The 22605-nt window shown below is 37.8% G+C and overlaps 1 protein-coding gene across 1 annotated transcript in view; it reads left to right on the forward strand.

The window, feature by feature from the left end:
- NCOA1 (nuclear receptor coactivator 1) overlaps window positions 1-22605 on the forward strand; it is a 262458-nt gene that overhangs the window by 42607 nt on the left and 197246 nt on the right. The window contains 1 exon segment of the mRNA XM_032652699.1: window positions 20311-20437. The gene's annotated coding sequence lies outside the window, so the exon portion shown is untranslated.

Here is a 22605-nt window from a genome sequence, read left to right on the forward strand (position 1 = left end):
ATAGCTGGACCACAAGGGGTATTGGATAGGGAAATGGGGAGATATAGGGAGTCATCAGTCATTTCATGGAGGACTTTGAATGTGATACTAAGGCATTTAGAGTCTATCTGTAGGAAGTCTGGAGCCAACAAAGCTTTTTAAGCTGGGAAAGGGACAGATTCATGATGTGATTTGCATTAAAAACAAAACGAAACTTATTCTGGCCAATTTCAAGAAATCAGACTGAATACTGACTACCTTTCTGCTTTCTTTCACCAAATCAATAGAAATAATAGAAAGATACATATGTAGCCACCTATAGAAATAAGAAGGAGAATTCTCTGTAAATCAGAAAGTGTGTGAAGAATTTTTGTGAAGAATTTTTGAAAATAGATAGGAGGTCCTATGGGTAATGCTCATATCCAGAGATAGGGGAAACTGGAAGCAGAACGGGTCCCAGAATAATCAATAGGGTGATTCGCTAGCATTACTGTGCATGAGCAGTCAAGCAGCTCCAACCTCTGTACATTCTAACACCAATTTGGACCAAGCGAAAGGTCTGTTTCCATGTGAGAACTGCATGTAGCAACCTGGGTCTGTGAGATGAGGAAGCACCCAGGGTAATTGGTTATACTCACACTTAGAAGACCAGGCACTGAGGCCCCACACCTGGTGGCATGTTCTGCTCCTCCTCTACTCCTGTTGAAAGCAGTATGAAATGAGTATTGCTTTCTGAATGAGGTATACCAACAGAAGCCAGCAGGTTGTAAGAGAATCACAAATAAAAAGAATCTCCAAATGTTTCAGGAAAGTTGACACCATGATACAGAATCAACAAACAGAAGAGCTTAATGTCAAGTAAAAAGTGACTAGAACGGAGTTCTAAAATTAGTGTAGCCAATACTTTTAGAGACATAGGGAATTTATTATATTCTTAACAAGTGGTTATAAAACAAGGGTAGGCATTTATTAGGAAGAGTCAATTAGAGATCTGGGGAATGAAAAATACAGTTGTTGAAATGTAATAATCTTTTTGGTGCCAGTGGAGGATGGATTAGAACAGTGCATGGGGCTTCCCTGGTGGTGCAGTGGTTAAGAATCCTCCTGCCAGGGCAGGGGACATGGGTTCGAGCCCTGGTTGGGGAAGAAGATCCCACATGCCGCGGAGCAACTAAGCCTATGCACCACAACTACTGAGCCTGCGCTCTAGAGCCCACAAGCGACAACTGCTGAAGCCTGTGCACCCAGAGCCTGTACTCCACAACAAGAGAAGCCACCGCAATGAGAAGCCCAGGACCGCAACAAAGAGTAACTAGAGAAAGCCTGCATGCAGCAACGAAGACCCAATGCAGCCAAAAATAAATAAATAAAGAAGTGTAAAAAAAAAAAAAAAAGAACAGTGCATGATTGGTAGCAGAGAGAACTAGCTCTTTCTGGTGATCCAGTGATATAATGAGATCTTTTTTTTTTTTTTTAATTTATTTAGTTTTGGCTGCGTGTGGGCTTTCTCTAGTTGCAGTGAGCGTGGGCTACTCTTTGTTGTGGAGCACAGGCTTCTTATTGCAGTGGCTTCTCTTGTTGCAGAGCATGGGCTCTCGGCGCGTGGGCTTCAGTAGTTGTGGCTCGCGGGCTCTAGAGCACAGGCTCATTAGTTGTGGTGCATGGGCTTAGTTGCTTCCAGGCATGTGGGATCTTCCCAGACCAGGGCTTGAACCCGTGTCCCCTGCATTGGCAGGTGGATTCTTAACCACTGTGCCACCAGGGAAGCCCTATAATGAGATCTTGAACTAAGATAGCAGCAGTAAGGATAGAGCTGAGGAAACAAATAACAAGAGATGTTTAAAATATAGAATTAATAAGGCGACTGGGTGTGGGAATGAAAGAGAAGCAGGAATCTAGAATATTTCTAGGTTTCTTGTTTGGTTGAGTGAAGAGGTAATATTGCCGGAAACTGTGGTAGCAAATTCAAGAGTAAAGGCAGTTTTGGGGGTTGGTGATGGAGGATTCTACTCTCTCCCTTGGACCTGTTGAAATTGAGGTGCTTCTAAGACAATCAGGTGGAGAAGTGTTGTCTGTTAGACTAACGGATATATGGATTTGGAACTTAAGTGTTTTGGGCTTGAGCAAGATTTGGAAGTCATGTATAGGTGATAATGGTAGTAGATCTCATGCTCCTGGGTAAGATTGCTCAGGAAGAATACATAGAGTTTGAGACACAATGACCACTGCCATTTAAGAGGTATGTAGAAGTAGCGACAGCACAGGAAGGGAGGGAAGACTGGCTGGAAGAGTAAGAGGTGCACCAAAAGTAATGTCATGGAAACCAGAGAAGTAAGGGAGTGGTCAACAATGGCAGACTACCAAAGGGTTAATAAGGGCTAAGTAGTGATTTGGCAATTGAGATTTGACCAAAACAGGAGGAGCTTCAGTGGAGTGGTGGGGCTAAAACCAGACTGTAGTGGGTTAAGGAATAAATGGAAGGTAAGGTGGAAGAGGCCATGGACATAGGTTTTGCAGACATAGGTTTGTAGAGGAGTAAGATCTGTGAGAACTGGAATATGGAGGTGGGATGCAGGATTGGAGAGGAGGTTGTTCTGCTTTAATGGAGAGTCCTATTTTCTTCTCTAGCCTCTCTTCTTTACTAGTTTCTTACCCCTTTCTTATAAACATTGTCAGGTGTTTTCTTTCATTCTCTCCTAACCTTTTACCTCATTCCATTTCACTCTTAAACTTTTCTCCCAACTCTACATTTCTATAGTACTTATTTTCTCTTTTCTTTGTCTGGAAGGATTCTTATGATGTCTTACATCCTTGTTCATCTATATATATGCTCTGTCTCCTTAGCTACTTGATACAAAAAGTCTTTCAGTGTCTTTTTGTGTCTTTAGGTTGACCACAGTGTCACACTGAAGATGCTCAGTTAAGAGTTCTTTGAAAGTCAGTTGCACAAATACCAGATGGAGACATCCCATTTTGGTGTAGTTTTAAAAAAAGTGTGCATTTTATGGGCAGAAGACCTAAATAGACATTTCTCCAAAGAAGATATACAGATTGCCAACAAACACATGAAAGAATGCTCAGCGTCATTAATCATTAGAGAAATGTAAATCAAAACTACAATGAGGTATCACCTCACACCAGTCAGAACGGCCATCATCAAAAATCTAGAAACAATAAATGCTGGAGAGGGTGTGGAGAAAAGGGAACAGTCTTGCACTGCTGGTGGGAATGTGAATTGGTACAGCCACTATGGAGAACAGTATGGAGGTTCCTTAAAAAACTACAAATAGAACTACCATATGACCCAGCAATCCCACTACTTGGCATATACCCTGAGAAAACCATAATTCAAAAAGAGTCATGTACCAAAATGTTCATTGCAGCTCTATTTACAATAGCCAGGAGATGGAAGCAACCTAAGTATCCATCATTGGATGAATGGTTAAAGAAGATGTGACACATATATACAATGGAATATTACTCAGCCATAAAAAGAAACGAAATTGAGTTATTTGTAGTGAGGTGGATGGACCTAGAGTCTGTCATACAGAGTGAAGTAAGTCAGAAAGAGAAAGACAAATACCGTATGCTAACACATACATATGGAATCTAAGGGGAAAAAAAATGTCATGAAGAACCTAGGGGTAAGACGGGAATAAAGACACAGACCTACTAGAGAATGGACTTGAGGATATGGGGAGGGGGAAGGGTAAGCTGTGACAAAGTGAGAGAGTGGCATGGACATATATACACTACCAAATGTAAAATAGATAGCTAGTAGGAAGCAGCCGCATAGCACAGGGAGATCAGCTCGGTGCTTTGTGACCACCTAGAGGGGTGGGATAGGGAGGGTGGGAGGGAGGGAGACGCAAGAGGGAAGAGATATGGGAACATATGTATATGTATAACTGATTCACTTTGTTATAAAGCAGAAACTAACACACCGTTGTAAAGCAATTATACTCCAATAAAGATGTAAAAAAAAAAAGTGTGCATTTTAGATAGAAGTTTGATATGACTGATGGGAAAATTTGGGAAGCCTTCAAATGCATTAATTGAAGCATTATATTCTGACTACAGGAAGAATTAATTATTCTACCCTAGTGAAAATACATGTGACAACTGTCGTTTGACTTTAATTCTGAATGTCATGATTAAGCGCAACAATTGGCAATCCAAGAACTTGTTCAGGAGAGGGAGGAAAATGGTGGAGTCCAGAGTGCTGGTTGTCAAACCAGTATCTATTCTCCCTTTCATTCTTAGTAACATATCTACACTGTTGTGGGAAGATCACTAAGTCCAACTATAAAACATTATCTCTCAATAGCTGTAAACAGAAAACTTGGGTAGCACTTCTAGGAAAGCTCTTTAAAGGAGATAGACTCATCTGGGAAGCCTCAGAAGGAGCTCTTGTCCCTTCCTCCTTCTGCCTAGGACAGAGATTAAATTTCTGGAGTTGCAGTGATCATCTTTTGACTATGGATGACTTTGAGCATAGATGCCATGGGGTAAGGCCGGCAGAGTGAAAAGACAGAATGAGTGGGGCTCCTTGGTGACGCTACAGCTGCCAATCTATCCTGACCTACCTACCTCCAGATCTCTTATGTGAGAGAAAAATAAACCTCTCTTTTCTATAAACCACATGTATTTGTTCATGAGCAACTGAACCTTATCCCAGCTGACACAGAGGGCCAATCCACTGACTAGATTAAAGCTATTACTGAGGCTACTCTTAGCAGGTGGAGAAGAGGTTATGGACTCAGCTGGTTTGGGGTTTCCAGGGTTGACATAGCGGGACATTTTTGGAAAAAGCTTTTAACACTGATCTAAAGAATTCTTGAGCGAGCCTTTCTCAGTTTCTGATTCTGGACATAATTTGAATTTTCATAGCAGATGGCTCTCTGAGAAATAGTTATGGCACTGCATGAGATGTAAAAAATTCAAATTCTTAGACTGAGATTTGATTGTTGTGAACAAAGGGAATTCTGAGAACAGGAAAAAGTTTATGGAAAGCAAAATCATTAATATTGAACTAAAATAATTCATAATAGTGAAAAGTAGATTGAATACTCCAGAAAATCACATTAGTGAATTAGAAGACTCCTTCAAATGATGTACCAGAATTACGGAAAGATAGAGCTGGAGATAATAGGCACGGTAGATAGATCCAGGAGATCTGGTATACATAAATTGGGTGTTCTAGTAGGAAAGAACAGAGATGATGTATACGTGATCAAGAAATTCTCAAAGAAAATACTGAAAATGTTGCTAAACTGAAGACTTGTACTTTTTATAGAACTCACCAAATAGCAAACAAGATGAGTGATTATACGAGTCACATTTCTGATGTTCAAGAATAGGAGAAAATTCTCCAGGCTTTTGGGGAGGAAAACCAAATTATTTTCAAAGGGAAGATAATCAGGTTGGAATCTAGTCTTCTATTTCATGAAAAATACTAGATGAGAGGATTCCAGACCTTTTATGGAATTTATAGACTAATAGAAAATCTGAGTGATTAACAAATTATCAAACTTTGTTTTTTTTTAGCTAAACAAGGGTATAAAATATAAAATAAACAATTGAGTAGTTTTTGTTTTGAGTTGAACAACACTGTCATCTTTTTTTTTCTTTTGCATTATGGTTTATTATAGGATATTGAATATAGTTCCCTGTGCTATACAGTAGGGCCTTGTCGTTTATCCATTCTATATATAATAGTTTGCATCTGCTAATCTCGAACTCCCAGTTCTTTTCTCCCCAAAACCCCTCCCTCTTGGCAACCACAAGTTTGTTCTCTATATCTGTGAGTCTGTTTCTGTTTCATATGTAAGTTCATTTGTGTCATATTTTAGATTTCACATATAAGTGATATCATATGGTATTTGTCTGACTTACTTCACTTAGTATGATAATCTCTAGGTCTGTCCATAATGGCATTATTTCATTGTTTTTTTGTGGCTGAGTAGTAGTCCATTTTATGTATATACCACATCTTACTTATCCATTCATCTGTCAATGGACATTTAGGTTGTTTCCATGTCTTGGCTTGTAAATAGTGCTTCTATGAACATAGGGGGTGCATGTATCTTTTCTAATTATAGTGTTGTCCGGATATATGCCCAGGAGGGGGATTGTTGGATCATATGGCAACTCTATTTTTAGTGTTTTGAGGAACCTCCGTACTGTTTTCCCTAGTGGCTGCACCACTTTACATTCCCACCAACAACACTGTCATCTTTTTTGATTGTACTGAGGACTAGTGAAAATTTAATCACCAAATAGTATTGATTCCTGTTTTAGAGTTTCGTAGCTACTACAGTATCTACAGTGTTGTGAGGGAAAAGGATTTATCCTCAGAGTTTTATACCTTACCACACTGTCATTTACATAAAAAGGCAAAAGAGAGATTTCAAGACAGACATGGTTTCAGAAATTACACTAGCTTTGTACTTTTTCTGAAAAAAAAAAAATGTCCAAGGAAATACTCTGTAGAATAAGATAATTAGTAAACTTGATTTAACAGATTGATATTAAACTTTGTACATACAGAAGATACTTCATTTTGATTACCTGTAATACAGTCATTACATCTAAGGTACAGAAATAACAAAAATAGAAATTCAAAAGTATTTATTTTAAGCATTTACTGTGTTCCTACTATGTATTAGGCAGAGAGCTAGGCTGAGGGTGCAGTGAAAAACAAGGTAATGTGATTTTTTTGCCCTGATGGAGCCTACAGCCTGGCAGCCAATACAAGAAATAACTGGGTAGTTACAATGCAGTGCAGTGGATGCTCCAGTGGATAGACTACATGATAGAATGTCAGAATAGAGCAGGAGCACTTAACCCAGATTTGGGGGAGAGGCAGAGGTGGCTTTCTGAAGAAGGAACATCTGAGATAAGACAGGAGAAAGAAATTGAGAAGATTTCAGATTAGTTGATTGCAGAGAATACAAAGTGAGAGAAAGGAACAGATGACACCAGAGAGGTAACTAGGGACAGTATCACACAAAATCTTGAAAATAATATCGAAGCAGTTGGGCTTTATTTTGAGAGAAGTGGGGAACTATTAAAAGATTTTAATCATGAAAAAGTGATATGATCTGGTTTGTTTTTTAGATAGATCACTCAGTTTATGGTGTGGAAAATATCGAATTAGAGCCGGTAAAATTGAAGGTAGTAAGATCAGTTAGAGAGTTGTCTTATTTATTCATTTGTTCTAACAATAAATATTTCTAGGTTAGAGGTGATGTTGGGCTGGCTATGGTAGGGTCATGGGATGGAGAGAAGTAGAAGGACTTGAGAAAGATTTAGGCTTTCATGGTAGGCTTTGGTGGTTGGATATTAGGAACATGTAGAAGGAAGAAGACAGACATGATCCCTAAATCTCTGGCTTGTGCAATAGGTAGTTGATGATGGTGCTATTTATTAGAGGAACCGTGGAGGAGAAGACTAAGGAGGGGTGAAGAGTTCAGTTTGAGGTGCCTATGGGACACCTAAGTTGAGATCCGGTAGATAGTTAGATAAATGGGTTTGAAGTTTAGGAGAGACATCTGGGCTGGAGATACTGATTTGGAAGGTAACTAAAATCATGGATATGAAAGATCACCCTGGTAGAAGGTACAGAGAAGAGATTTAGGTGAAAGATCTTAGAACACACACATCTAAAATGAGGATTCTTCTAATAAGACTTTTAGAAGGAATGGCTAAAAAAGTAGGACAAAATTCAGGAGATACACCTAAAACTTACATAATGATTAAAAAAATTCAGGAGAGTGTGGGCTAACAAATCTGAAACCATGGTACATGTATACTGGTATTAAATAAGTAAATGGACGGTGCATTGTGGGAGCCAGGTTTCTCACTTTTGGTGAGTGAGGTTACAGACAACCATGGCAAGGGGAAGGCTAGAACAAATCACATGGTACTAGATTAGAGTTAGAGAAATCAGGATGAATTCACGTTTAGGTTAATATAGATATGGATACAGAAACAATTATAGATATGTATGTATATATGGCCAAGTATACAGACATATATTTCCTAGCTCTACTAAAAGGGCCTAGAAGCAATGACACCCCAGTAGCATTATGCACACCTAGCACCAAGATCTTGATTTGATACCATTTTCCAATTTAAAAAAGTAAGCTTCTTGGAAAATAGTTGATTCTAGGACTGGCGCAAGGAATATGCAAGATGAACCTGGAACATTTTGTAGAGCTAGAAGGTAAGAAAATACTCAAAAGCCAAAAGGATGGGGCTTGGCAAAAGGATACAGGAGGCAACCTGAAAGAGCCATCAAATGATCAAAGCTGGATTAGTTTGAATAACAAAATAAATAACACAGTATTAGATTATAACCCTAAATGATTGAATAAGTAAGTGTCCCCCACTTATTTATCCCATACAGAAGAGCTCCAGGTAATTTATGCAGACACTTCTCTCCCTCAAGGAGGTGGAACTTAACTCCCTAGGCTTTGAGTGTTTGCTGTTCTTAGTGACTGAAAGGGAATGGTTATTTATGCAGATGCTGTTTAAGGTTAAATAAGTTATAGACTAAGGCATTTTCATGGGATATAGCATTAAAGAATATTTGTGATCTCAGTGGGAGCTGTTCTAGGGGAAAGGTAGATTTTTGGGCTATTAATGTGTATGACTCTAACCTTAACCTATCTTAGAGAGTATTCTGTATGTTCTTATTAGAAGATTTAATCACAAACTGACAGCTATTTAGTGTCTATCAAAAGCTCACTTAAAGTATCAGATATGAGAAGATAGTTTAATGAATATTTTAATTATGTATTCATCTAATTTCTTGTATTAGGTCTTCAGAGAACAAAAGTATCAAGATCATGTCACCTCAGTCTCCCCCAACATGAAAATGCCTGTACTGATTCTGCTTTAATGATATGCCGTCTGTCTATAAATAGATCTATAAGCAACATCATTTGAATGATGTGCATTTTCTAAAATTATGTTTGAAACTATAGTCCACTAGGTTCATTGTTCTTTTTTCAAGTACATACAGTTCAGATACAAAATTTACATGTTTTCTTCTTATCAGAGATGAAAACTTACAACTCTGGAAGCATGGACCCAAATTTGACACTCATTGTTTATAATTTGCTGATATTATGAATTTGATAGTGTCTGTTTCAGTTGCCTATTGTCGTTTAACAAATCACTCCCAAACTTAGTGGCTTAAAACAGCATTGATTTATTATTTTTACAGTTCTGTGGGTCAGGAATTTGGTCAGGGCTTGGCTAGGGGATTCTTCTGCTCTGTGTGGCATCAGCTGGGTGCATTCACTCAGCTGGTAGCTGGGCTGGAAGGAGGCTTCACTCACATGTCTGGCACTTTGGCGTGCCTCCAGGTGGCCTCTCACCAGCATGATAATTTCAGGGTATTCAGATTTCTTACGTGGTCTCGCTTCCAAGAGGGAGAAAGGGGAAACTGTTAGTCCTCCTGGTCTGTGGAACTTCAGAATGTCACTTTTGGTCACTGTTGGTCAAAGCAAGTCACAAGGCCAGCCAAGACTCAAGGAACTTGGGTATAAACATCATATCCTCATGGGTGGAGTGATGTGTACAGAGAGAGGGAAGGACTTGATGGCAGCCATCTTTGGAGGCTATTATGTGGCCATACCAACTAACTACCACAGTATCTTTTTTAGTGGACTGTTTATTTTCTTATTATTGTACTGCAGATTTCTTTTATATTCTGGAAACAAGTTATCAGATATTTGTCTTGCAGATATTTTCTCCAAGTTTGTGGCTTGTCTTTACATTTTCATAACACTGTCTGTGGAAGAACAGAAGTTTGAAATTCTAAGTGCAATACCTCAATTTTTTCTTTTATGGTCCATGCTTTTTGTGTCATATCTAAAAACTGCCTAACTCAGGTGTTGGCAAACTACAGCTGATTCAGCCCACTGCTTGTTTTTGTAAAATAAAGTTTTATTGGAACATAGCTATGCCTGTTTGTTTCCATGTTCTCTATAGCTGCTTTCATGTTACAGGACAGAGTTAAGTCTTTGCAGCAGAGATGATATAGCCCATAAAGCCTAAAATATTTACTGTCTGACCATTTACAGAAAAAGTTTGCCAACCTCTGGGCTAACCTAGCATCCCCAAAATTTTCTCCTCTGTTTTCCTTTAGAAATTTTATAGTTTTGTATTTTAAAATATTTAAGTCTATTAATTTTTTAAAAAATATTTATTTATTTGTTTATCTTGGCTGCGCCAGGTCTTAGCTGTGGCATGTGGGATCTTTTAGTTGCAGCATGCAGGATCTTTAGTTGTGGCATGCGGACTCTTAGTTGCGGCATGCATGTGGGATCTAGTTTCCCGACCAGGGATCAAACCGGGCCCTCTGCATTGGGAGCTCGAAGTCTTATCCACTGGCCCACCAGGGAAGTCTCTAGGTCTATTAATTTTTATATAAGATGTGAGATGTGCGTTGAGGTTCTTTTTTTTTTTTTCCCTGTATGGATTGTCATTTGTTATAGCCCTAGTTGTTATAAAGACAGTCTTTTCCATTGAATTACCGTGGTACTTTTGTTGAAAATCAAATCAATTGACCATAACAGATATATTTCTGGACTGTCTCTTCTGTTCCATTGATCTGTATGTTTATCCTTATATCAGAATTATAATGTCTTGATGACTATAGCTCTATAGAAGGTATTGAGGGACTTCTGTGGCAGTCCAGTGGTTAAGACTCTGTGCTCCCACTGCAGGGGGCCTGGGTTCAATGCCTAGTTGGGGAACAAAGATCTCGCATAAAGCATGGTACGGCCAAAAACAGAAAAAAAATTGCAGGTCAAGAATAAAAAGATCTTCATTAAAAAAAAAAAAGGAAAGTATTGAAATCAGGTAGTATAAAATTTCCAGCGTTCTTTTTTTTAGAATTATTTTTAGCATCATAGGTTCTGTGCATTTCCATATAAATTTTAGAATCAGCTAACCAGTTTTTATTTAAAAAATCCTCGTAGGACTTTTTTCTTTTTATTTATTTATTTTTGGCTGCGTTGTATCTTTGTTGCTGCGTGGGCTTTCTCTAGTTGTGGCTTCTTTGTGGTGCACGGGCTTCTCATTGCGGTGGTTTCTCTTGTTACGGAGCACGGGCTCTAGGTGCAGGGGCTTCAGTAGTTGTGGCTTGCCGGCTCTAGAGCACAGGCTCAGTAGTTGTGGTGCACGGGCTTAGTTGTTCCGCAGCATGTGGGGTCTTCCCGGACCAGGGCTCGAACCCGTGTCCCCTGCATTGGCAGGTGGATTCTTATCCACTGGGCCACCAGGGAAGTCCCGTCTGGTGGGATTTTAATTGTGATTTATGTTAAATCTATACACTAATTTGAGGAAAATTGATATATTAACATTGATTAATCTGATCTTTGAAAACAGTATACTTCCATTTATTGAGGTCTTTGATTTCTCACTTGGTGTTTTGTATTTTTGAGCACAGAATTTTCCATTTATTTTGCTCTATTTATCCTGTATCTTTTTTTTTGATGCTAATGTAATTGCTACTGTTTTGTTAATTTATTTCTAATTATTAATTGCTGCCATATAGAAATACAATTAAATTTTGTATGTTGACTTTGTATCCTTCAATTTTGCCAAATTCAAAGCAAATTTAGTTTCAGTAGTAGATTCTTTGGGATTTTCTATATAGCCAGTCCTGTCACTTGTGGACAAAAGACAGTTTTGTTTCCTTTTTTTTTTTCATCTCTAGGCTTTTATTTCATTTTCTTGCATTATTGTACTGACAGTACAGTGCATTGTTGAATAGGAGCGGTGAGAACAGATGTTCTTGCCTTGTTCCTGATTTTAGAGGGAAAGCATTTAGTCTTTCATGATTATGTATGATATTAGCTTTAGATTTGTTGTATATTCATGTCTTAGGCTGAGGACGTTCCCTTCTGTTCTTAGTTTTCTGAGTTTTGAATCATGAATGGTTGTGGGTTTTTCCAGAATTTTTTTTGCATCTGTGAAGATGATCGCTTATATTTTAGTCTGTTGATATGTTGAATTATATTGATGGATTTCTTTTTTCATAATGAACTAATATTGCATTCCTGGGATAAATGCTATTTGGTCATGATATATATTCCTTTTTGTATATTGCTAGATTCATTTTTCTAATATTTGGTTAAGATATTTTGTGTCTATGTTCATGAAAGGATATTGGTCTGTAATTTATTTTCCTTACAGTTTTTTTTTGTCTGACTTTTATATCAGAGTTATGCTGTCCTCATAAGATGAATTGGGAAGTGTTTTCTCTTCATTTATTTCTGGAAAATTTATATATTATTGTTATGATTTCTTCCTTAGATGTTGGTAGAATTTACCAAGGAAGCCATTTGTCATGGAACTTGCTTCGTGGGAAGATTTTAAATTATGAATTAAATTTTCTTAATATATTAAGAGCTATCGTTATTTAATTTCTTGAGTGAACTTGGTAGTTTGTATTCAAACTTCCAAGGACTTGGTACATTTTATCAAAGTTGTAGAATTTATTGCCATAAAGTAGCTCATAATATTCTCGTATTATCCTTTTAATATCTGTAAAATTTCTAGTGCTGTCCTCTTTTCATTCTTGGTATAGTTACTTTGTGACTTCTCTCTCTCTCTCTCTCTCTCTCTCTCTCTCTCTCTCTCTCTGGCCAGAAGTTTATTCAGCGCTATTGAAATTCTCAAAGAACTACATTTCAGTTTCATAAATTTTCTCTATTGCTTTTTTTTTAGTTTCATTTCTTCCTTCTAATTCCTTTGTGTTTAATTTGCTCTTCTTTTTCTACTTAAGGTGGAGGCTTAGATTATTGATGCAAGACTTTTGTTTTCTAATATAAACAGTTTATGTTTTATGCTGTAAGTTTTTCTAAAAACTGCTTTAGTGGTATCCCACAAATTTTGATATGTTCCAGTTTACTTTTAATTCAATTAAAAGTGTTTTTTAATTTCTCTTTTTAATCTTTGGGTTATTTAGAATTGTGTTGTTTAATTTCCAACCTTTGATAATTCTTAATCTATCTTTCAGTTATTGATTCTAACTTAATTCCGTTTTGGTCAGAGAAAATGCATTATTTAACTTAAATTCTTTTAAATATTTTGAGCTTTGTTTTATGGCCCAGAATATGGTCTTTCTTGGTGAGTGTTCCATGTACCCTTGAAAATAATGCATTTTCTGTTCTTGTTGTGTAAAATGGTCTATAAATATCCAATTAGGTCAAGTCAGTTGATAGTATTTTCAGGTTTTCTATAGCTTAGTGATTTTCTGTTTTCTTGTTCTGTTGATTAATAACAGAGGAGTATTAATGTCTACAACTGTAATTGTGGATTTGTCTAATCTCCTTACAGTTTTGTCATGAATTGGTCCTTTATCGTTAAGTAGTATCCCTCTTTATCACTGGTGATATTCCTTATTCTGAGGTCTGCTCTTTCAGATATTAATACAGCCATGCTGTCTTTCCTTTCCCTCCTTTTACTTTTAGCCTATGTCTTTGTATATAAAGTAAGTGTCTTGTGGATAGCATACGATTGGATTTTGTTTGTAAAATTTGATCTGATAATCTCTACCTTTTAATTGGGTGTTTAGGTAATTTCTATTTAATATAATCATTGAAAGTTTGGATTTAAACCTACCATCTTGCTAGTTGTTTTCTATTTTTGAATCTTTTTTGTTTATTTTTCCTGACTTCTATTGAATTAATCATTTTTCATAATTTCATTTTATCTAACTCTTGGCTTATTCTGTATATTTGTACATACACACATATTTTTGCGGTTGCTCTAGGTCATGGTTTCTTAACCTTGACACTGTTCGTATTTTTGGTTGGATAATTCTTTGTTGTTGGGTCATGGAGGGGATACCTGTGTCCATTGCAGGATTTTTAGCATCCCTGGTCTCTATCTACTAGATGACAGTAGCACCCATTCCCCACCCCCAGTTGTGACGACCAAAAAAGTTTCTAGACTTTGCTACATGTCCCTGAGGGGGCAAAATTGCTCCTGGTTGAGAACCCCTACTCTACGGTTTATTTTATTTATTTTTATTTTTTGGCTGCGTTGGGTCTTCTTTGCCGCACACGGGCTTATCTCTCTCTGGTTGTGGTGAGTGAGGGGTATTCTTCATTGTGATGTGCAGGCTTCTCATTGTGGTGGCTTCTCTTGTTGGGAGCATGGACTCTAGGCACGCGGGCTTCGGTAGTTGTGGCACACGGGCTCAGTAGTTGTGGCTCACAGGCTCTAGAGTGCAGTCTCAGTAGTTGTGGCACACGGGCTTAGTTGTTCCGCGGCATGTGGGATCTTCCCGGACCAGAGCTCAAACCTGTGTCTCCTGCATTGGCAGGCGGATTCTTAACCACTGCGCCACCAGGGAAGCCCCTACTCTACGGTTTAAAAGATATATCTTTCACTTATAATAGTTTTTTTCACATTTTTTAAAATCACATTTTTTCTTTAAATAATATTATACTACTTCATGTGTCATGTAATACCTTATATACAGCATAGTTCAACAGCTATCTTCCATCTTTATACTATGTTGTCATAAATTTTATTTCTATGTATGTTATTAACACTACATTATCATTTTTTGCTTTAGTTCGTGTTTAACCTTCTAAAATCAATAAAATATGAAAAAATAGTCTTTTATTTTTACCTTCTCTTTCTAATGCTCTTCATTTCTTTTTTGTAGATCCAAATTTTCACCTGGGAATTTTCACTGCTGCCTAAAGAACTTCTTTTAACATTTCTGGTGTCTGCAGGCAGTGAATTCTCTCATTTTATTTGTCAAAAAATTCCTTCTTTCTTCCTTCAGTTTTCAAAAATATTTTTGCTGGTTATAGAATTCTATGTTCAGCTCTTTTTTCTTTCAGTACCTGAAAGGTATTATATTCAATATTGTCTTTGGCTTGTATAATTTTCTGAAGGTAAGGAAATTTTAATATTTGTTATTTGTATGTAGTCTTTCTTTTTTCTCTGTCTTAGAGATTTTTATCTTTGTTTTTCTACAGTTTGAGTATGATATACCCGTGTATGTTTGTTTGTGTGTGCGTGTTTTGGTATTTATCATGATTGGGGTTCTCTGGGATTTTTTGCTCTCTAGTTTGTTGTCTTAGATTCATTTGGGAAAATTCTTGGCCATTATCTTTTTATGTATTTCTTGTATCTTATTATTTTTGTTTTCTTCTCCTGGGGCTCCAATTAAATGGATGTTATACATTTTGATATAGTTCCACAGCTCTTGGATGCCCTGAACTGTATTTTTCCTTCAGTTTTTTAAAACTGTAGTTTCATTTTGTATTATTTCTATTGTCCTGTCTTTAAGTCCACTGAGTCTTTCCTGATCTGTGTCCAGGCTGCTGTTGAGGCTGCCAAAGAAATTTTTCTTCTCTAATGTAAACAAAATTTCTTTTGTTGTTTCTAGCTTTTCTATCTTACTTTTTTAAAGTTGCCATGTCACTGCTGAAAATTTCCATCTTTTTATGCATGTTATCCATCTTGTCTACTAGATCATTTAACAGTTATTTTAGAATGTTTGATAATTTCAGTTAATGAATCAGTCCTGAGTCTGTTGATTACTTTATCTCTTGACAAAGGGTTATTTCTTCTTGCTTTTGTGGATGCTTCATAGTTTGTGATTTAATGCTCATCATCATGTACAGAAGAATAGGAGACACTGAAGTGATCCTCTTCTCTCAGGCTGTGTTTGTCAGAGGTTGAGTCAATCTAATCTTGAAGTGAGGTGGGTTTGGATTTTGTGGCCATCATTACCTTCAGTGTACCACAGGCTTCACATTTCTCCATTTGGCTGCTGTTGCCTTGTGTTTAGAGTGTGGCACGTGGTACTACAGGATTTTTCTGTGATCCTGTATCACCCTCATCTTTCAACAGTCTTTGCACATCTGTTTGCAGAGGGATTTCATGTTACTGTTTTTCTCCCAGTGATAGATTATTGTTGCTTGTTACCCAGTGCTATGCTTGTGGGACAGGGCAGAGTTCTGTTTTGTTCTGGTGCAGACTCAATCCTGGTCAGGCCCTACATTCCTGGGTACCAGTGGTAGGACTTTCTTAGCTTTCCTGCTTTCTCTTCCCTGTGGTGGTCAAACACTCATACATTTGTGGTTGGTCTTGGGCAGAAATATCCTTTCCCTCCCTTGTAGTAGTACATCTCTGTTGGTATTGGTGCAGGATCCTTTGCCCAAGACTTTTTCCTCTCCCCCTCCCCTACAGTGGCAGAGGGTTTTTTTTTGCCTCTACTTTCTCATAGCATCAATGTGTCTTTCTTTGCCTGTGTCTGGGAGCTTAAGAGTGTTTTCTCCCCATCTGGGAGAGGCATTTTGCTTCTGTTCTCCTCTGAAGCAGTGGACTTTTGCCTGGACCCTGGGGTGAGAGGGTTTTCTGTCCTTCCCCCAGTGGCTCTAGGCTTTTGCTCTGTGTTGGGGACGGGTTGGGGAAGCAGGCAGAGCTTCAGGCCTGTACTCATCACCTTGTACACACTTGCTTCAGTGATGAAGGGCTTTCTCTGGTTTCCTGTCCTACCTCTAATCTTTCTTGTGAGAATCTGATTGAGGCATGTAGAAGAACTTGCAATTGAGTGTAAACTCTCCTTGTGTCTGGGGTTCTCAACCATTCCTAACTGACATAGTAGTTCATACTTGGTCTTAAAGAATTTGTTAAAATCTTAACTGATTTTTTTTTCTTACATACGTGTATGGAGGCCACTTCTTCTGATGACCTGCCAAAGGTAAGACAGTTTGTGTGTACAGCCTCTCCCTGGAGGAGTTTGTCCCTCTTTGGTATTAAATTACTTGGTTGCCTTCTGACTTCAATTCTTTATTAGATTCAAGAGAAGTTTTGATTTTATAAATCTGGCTTTTTCTCACTAGGGTGGGAAAACATTCTTTTGTGGCTTTCTGCATTCTAGGTGGAAGTGGAACTACTTAGAGTTCTTGACAGGGTTTGCTATTTCAAACTGCTGCTTATTCGGATCCCTCTTGAATGTTTTCTCTTGCCTTCATTTGCCTCTTGAGCACTTTGTCATTTAGGATTGAACCCAAGGGACTACTTCCTCCATGAAGCTTTTCCTGATCCCACTAAGTAGAATAGAACATTTCTTGAATTGTACAACTGCTTTGCTTCTTGTACAGCTGTATTTCATTTTTGCAGACCCGTTGAAACCTTCATTGAGGTTGAGCTTTGAGGTTGAATTTCAGAATTCGAGACCTCTCAACCTGAGAACTGTCCTACTACTTTCAAAGTTTATGGCTGTATGGTTGATAGATTTTAGGTAGGATCATAAAGTAAACTTGAGATAAAGAAATATACAAGAGAACTTACACTTATTAATATAATAAAAATTTGTGAAATCATACCACATAGTTTCCTGTGTACAGTTATTGCTCTTGAACTAAATTATTTTCAGAAATAAGACTTAAATTTGTAGAATCTAATTTCTTAGAACTATGGGCTTGGTTACACAAGCTAGTATATATTCACACAATGAAATATCATGGAGTTTTAAAAAACAGTGATAAAATATATCCTAACATGGAAAATCTGCAGGATATAATGAGTGAAAAAAAATAAGGTGCAAAACTGAATATTATGTGTAAGAAGGCAGGAAGAATAAGATTATATTTGCAGTTAAGTGTATTTGCATAAAGAATTACTAGAAGGATATACATACAAGAAACTAATAAAAGTGGTGACCTGTAGTAAGCAAGGACAACGTAAGCTGCAAGTGGATGATATACAAATGAGACTTCTCAAACATGTTATGTTCCTTTTTACATCATTTTGATTTTTGATTCATGTGAATGTAGTATATATTAAGAAAAGTTAAAGTTAATAAACATGATGTGAATCTTAAAAGATAACAGGAAGATTTGAAAAATACTTTAGAGCTGATAAGATATGTTGGCCTATGAAATAAAAATTGTGTGTGAGATACCTTTGTTTTACATAAATCAGATTTTACAGATGAAAAGGTGATTACAAAGCATGGAGAATTGCAAAGATCAAGGTTTTATGAATCTGGCTCTAGATGAATAAATATATAGAAAGGCTGGTTTTCTAGCATGATTAGAAAGGTTTGGGGTCTAGACCCAATGTGGATGATCCCTCAAAGCAGAAAGGAGCATTGTGTTTAGGCAGCAACTATAACAGAAACACAGAGTGCTGAGAGTGGACTGGGGAACAATTTCTTACTCATGAAACTACTGGGCATATCCTTGGAAACTGATAAAATGTATCTAACTATTGTCAGGAAGAACAGGAGATGAGAATACCAAAGAATATTCTTATTACAAATTAAAACATATAAAGAAACAATAATTACATTACGTAAATAGGTTATAGCCCAGAAATCAACCTTATTGTAGACAAATGAAATGTATAAGAAGAAATGTATAAATCAAGGGGTGGTTTACTTAATTACTTAATGTTGTTAGGAAAACTGGCAATTTGGAATACAGGTCAGTTCAGAGTTAAATCTCTTTCCATACATCATTTGGAATGAAGTATTCAAATAATTTAGCCCACAGAAAAGTGAAAATCAGAGTATTTATCTGTTATCGAGAAATTCCTAAGCAAAGAAATAATAAAAGAAGTGAAAAATGCACCGATGGATAAATCTGGCCCCGTGAAAAGAAAAACTTTCGTATTGAAAGCCAGCGATAGACTGAGAAAATGTTAAAAGTAGATGAAAGACATGGTATTTTTACAATATAAGTGGTTAAGGAAAACATAAAACTCCTTTCCCATTCTACCCCAGGTGGGGCTGGAAGAGGGAGAGTTGCACATTTGGGAACAAAGGCAGTGTGCGTTACGGGAGAAGGATCTGATTAATGACATAGATAGCGTTCAGTGTCTAACTAAATTTGAAGACCTTAATATTATAGCAGGATCAGTCCACGTGATTGTGTGTTTTTTCTCTAGCATGTGATTGAATTGACCCAGGATTAGGAATTTGAGAGTGGTGAAGTGGAAGAAAGAAAATAACGTACTTGGTGGACTGATAGCTTGGGTGACAACCAAGATTTTGAGATTGGTGATAACACAGAACTGGAAAGATGAGTGTAGGTAGAGTGCATCTAAGGGATTGAGACTGGACCCCGGTTAGAAAAGATAGAGTGGAATATTGAACGACAAAGTCAAGAAGAGGGTAGGACAGCCAGATGGCATGACCATGAGGGAAGGGATGGGACTGCTTGTGAGGTAGGGTCTGGAAATGTTACTGTGGACAAGGTTGATTCCTATGGCCTTAGTCTTCACTCTAGAGGGTTCTTTTCAAGAGCCAGATTTAGCCCAGTGGTTGAAAGTAGTGTTCAGTGATAAGGTTGAGGATGTAGAGGTCTTTTGTTTTACTATGTAAAAGGGGTTTCCAGAGGTCCCTGTGTAAAAGGTTGGAAGGAAGGGCGGCAGTTGGGGAACGCATGCGGTGACTGAGACAGCAAAGAGAACACTGTGGGCATGAAGACAAGAGAAAAGGTAGTCACAATGGTTTATGTTTAGAATAAAGCCCAAGGGTGACAGGGGTGGGAGCCACAGGTAGAAGTAACTAGCAAGATTCCTGAATTGACCTGTGGTGTAATGATTGTCTCTGGAGCCTGATCCACTGTGTCTTTGTAATCTAAAGGGAATATTAGTGAAAACTTAACTCTGGGTGGTAAAACCTAAAACAGTTAGGCTTTAAATAACGAAAAGCCAGTAGGGCTCACATTTCTTAAGCATTCTCTGATGTCTGCACAGTCCCACTGTTTGGAGTTAGCTTTGAGGTAGAATGGGAAGATACAGCACTACCATTAATTTAGGAAAGTCCACAATTTGTTACATCCTACTGCCAAGGACCCAGGAATGAATGATAGCCATCATATTGGGTGCTTCTTTATCATAGAGGTATCTTCTGCTGGAAATCCTGTTTCCTCCTACTGTTCCATTTTACCTGAAACTGGGTACTGAGGCCACTGCTGCTGGGGTGACTTCAGCAACTCTGATGAGTGAGTCAGTAGCTTAGGTCTCTTGCCTCCTTGAATTACCAATGCAAAGCCCAATTTGCTGCATACCTCCTTTGGGGATCAGAACCTTTTTAAAGCTAGTAACTAATTACTGCTTATCAACTTTATATTTGTTTACTTACTTAACCTTTATTCTTTAATTTCAGTTTTTAAAATCTGTGGTAGGGACAAGAATGGGAATTAGAATTTCTTGAACAACGAAAGCATCTGTATAAGAATCTTTGTATGCTTACAGGGAAACAATGATGTGTCACAGTATCTAAAATCTAATGTATTCAGTAGAACAAATGTCTCTTTTCTCCTACTTTAGATCTAATGGGATGTAACTGGAACCGACTCTGATGATAAAAATCAAGGACCATCAGGCAAGATCAGGCAGTAAGAATTTTTGCTTCCAAATGAAGACACCGACATTTAGAACTTCTACTTATTCTAAGGTATTCGAGGTACAGTTTTACTTTAATTTGACTCCTTGGCAGTCATTTTATAATGCTGATTTCTATCTATATAGATTTCATAAGTTTAAAAGTTTTTATGTTAGAATGGTTAGCTTTTGGGGAAGAGGCCACCCCCCCACACACACACACACGTTCCTCCAAATCTGAGAAGAGATTCAGATTTTAAAGGGAGGTCATCCTTATAATTAGGAAAGCATGTCAATTATAAGAAATATAATGGACTTCCCTGGTGGCACAGTGGTTAAGAATCCACCTGCCAGTGCAGCGGACATGGGTTCGAGCCCTGGTCCAGGAAGATCCCACATGCCGCAGAGCAACTAAGCCCGTGAGCCACAACCACTGAGCCTCCATTTTAGAGCCCGCCAGCCACAGCTATGAGCCCGCGTGCCACAGCTACTGAAGCCCACGCGCCTAGAGCCCATGCTCCGCAACAAGAGAAGCCACTGCAATGAGAAGTCCGCGCGCCGCAACTAGAGAAAGCTGCGCACGGCAAGAACCAAAGCAGCCAAAACTAAATAAAGTAAATAAATTTATTAAAAAAAAAAGAAGAAACACAAATGTAAGAAAATATATCAAAATGTTCATTAAAAATAAAGAAATACACTGAGTGCAGATTAACACTCAGTATAGAAGAACTGGAATAAATAAATGTCAATTTAATAATTATTTTATTTATGTCATGACCCTCTGAGATGAGCAATTGAATTCAGCACTCTAACCAACTGTGCTTACGTGATCTTAGTGATTGTCCTTTAGTTTGATCTGGAAACCTCTCTTTCCTGTTTTCCTAAACTTACTGTTAAGAGTTTTCTATTCACCAAGAAATGTCACTTATACTCCCTGTAGACTGTTTCTATAGGACCTTGGGGATCTGACGGGTTAGTTTCACTTAGATCAGAAAAACCAGGCATGTAATTAAAGAGTCAAATGATACTTCCAAATCATTGGGTGGCTGTCCACTTTAAAGACTACATAAGACAATTGAAAACAATCAAAGGAAACATAGTATCAACAGAAAACATAGTGGTCTCTATTATTCTAAAATACATATAAATTTCAAAGAGGGTACAGTTAGTTTGGTGTTTATTTAAAAACAAAATAATTTCGTGTTAATTGTATTTTTCCAAATAGGCAGAAAGTATGGAAAGATAATTATTTTTAGGGACAGTCAGAGTTGGTTGGTTCTCTGTATACATTATAGAGGTTTGTAAATTAATTTTGCTAGATTATAGAGAAGATGAAAATCTGAGAAAAATGTATCACTTATTACTTGGATTTTAAATTTCATTTTATTCTGTTTCGGAAGAAGAATATGTAAAACAGTAAATTCTAAAATATAAGAATCCATATTGAAAAACCTAAGACTGCTTCAGTTAAAATAAATGAATTACTTTCTAGAAGGCGGTGGTATAATTGAGCAGTTTTTGCCAAAGAAAAGTTACCTCGAATCAAATAGCAGATGAAAAAGAGGTTGTTTTGATGAGAAGTTTTAAAACTTCTCTGGCAGCTATATTGTACTTTTCAAAAATTTTTTGGTGTCAGTTTGAATCAAATGGTAATGATATTAAATATATAATTTGATTTATTACCAGAATCATTTTCCTTTTTAAAAAATTTGGGGGGCTTCCCTGGTGGCGCAGTGGTTGAGAGTCCGCCTGCCGATGCAGGGGACACGGGTTCGTGCCCCAGTCCGGGAAGATCCCACATGCCGCGGAGCGGCTGGGCCCGTAAGCCATGGCCGCTGAGCCTGCGTGTCCAGAGCCTGTGCTCCGCCATGGGAGAGGCCACAACGGTGAGAGGCCCACGTACCGCAAAAAAAAAAAAAAAAATTTGGATGTACTTTATTTTTTGGCTGTGTCAGGTCTTAGTTGCGGCACGCGGGATCTTTTGTTGCAGCGTGCAGGCTCTTAGTTGTGGTGCGTGGGCTCCAGAGCTCATGGGCTCTGTAGTTGCGGCACACAGGCTCTCTAGTTGTGGCACGCAGGCTTAGTTGCCCCGTGGCATGTGGGATCTTAGTTCCCTGGCATCCCCTGCAGTGCAAGACGGATTCTTAACCACTAGACCACTAGGGAAGCCCCTCCCTTATTTTTTAAAGCTGTCTTTCCTTCTTACTTTCATTTAACAACATTAGTTGAATGTTCAGGCTG

Source organism: Phocoena sinus, chromosome 13, assembly GCF_008692025.1.
Source record: "Phocoena sinus isolate mPhoSin1 chromosome 13, mPhoSin1.pri, whole genome shotgun sequence".
Lineage (NCBI taxonomy): Eukaryota > Metazoa > Chordata > Mammalia > Artiodactyla > Phocoenidae > Phocoena > Phocoena sinus.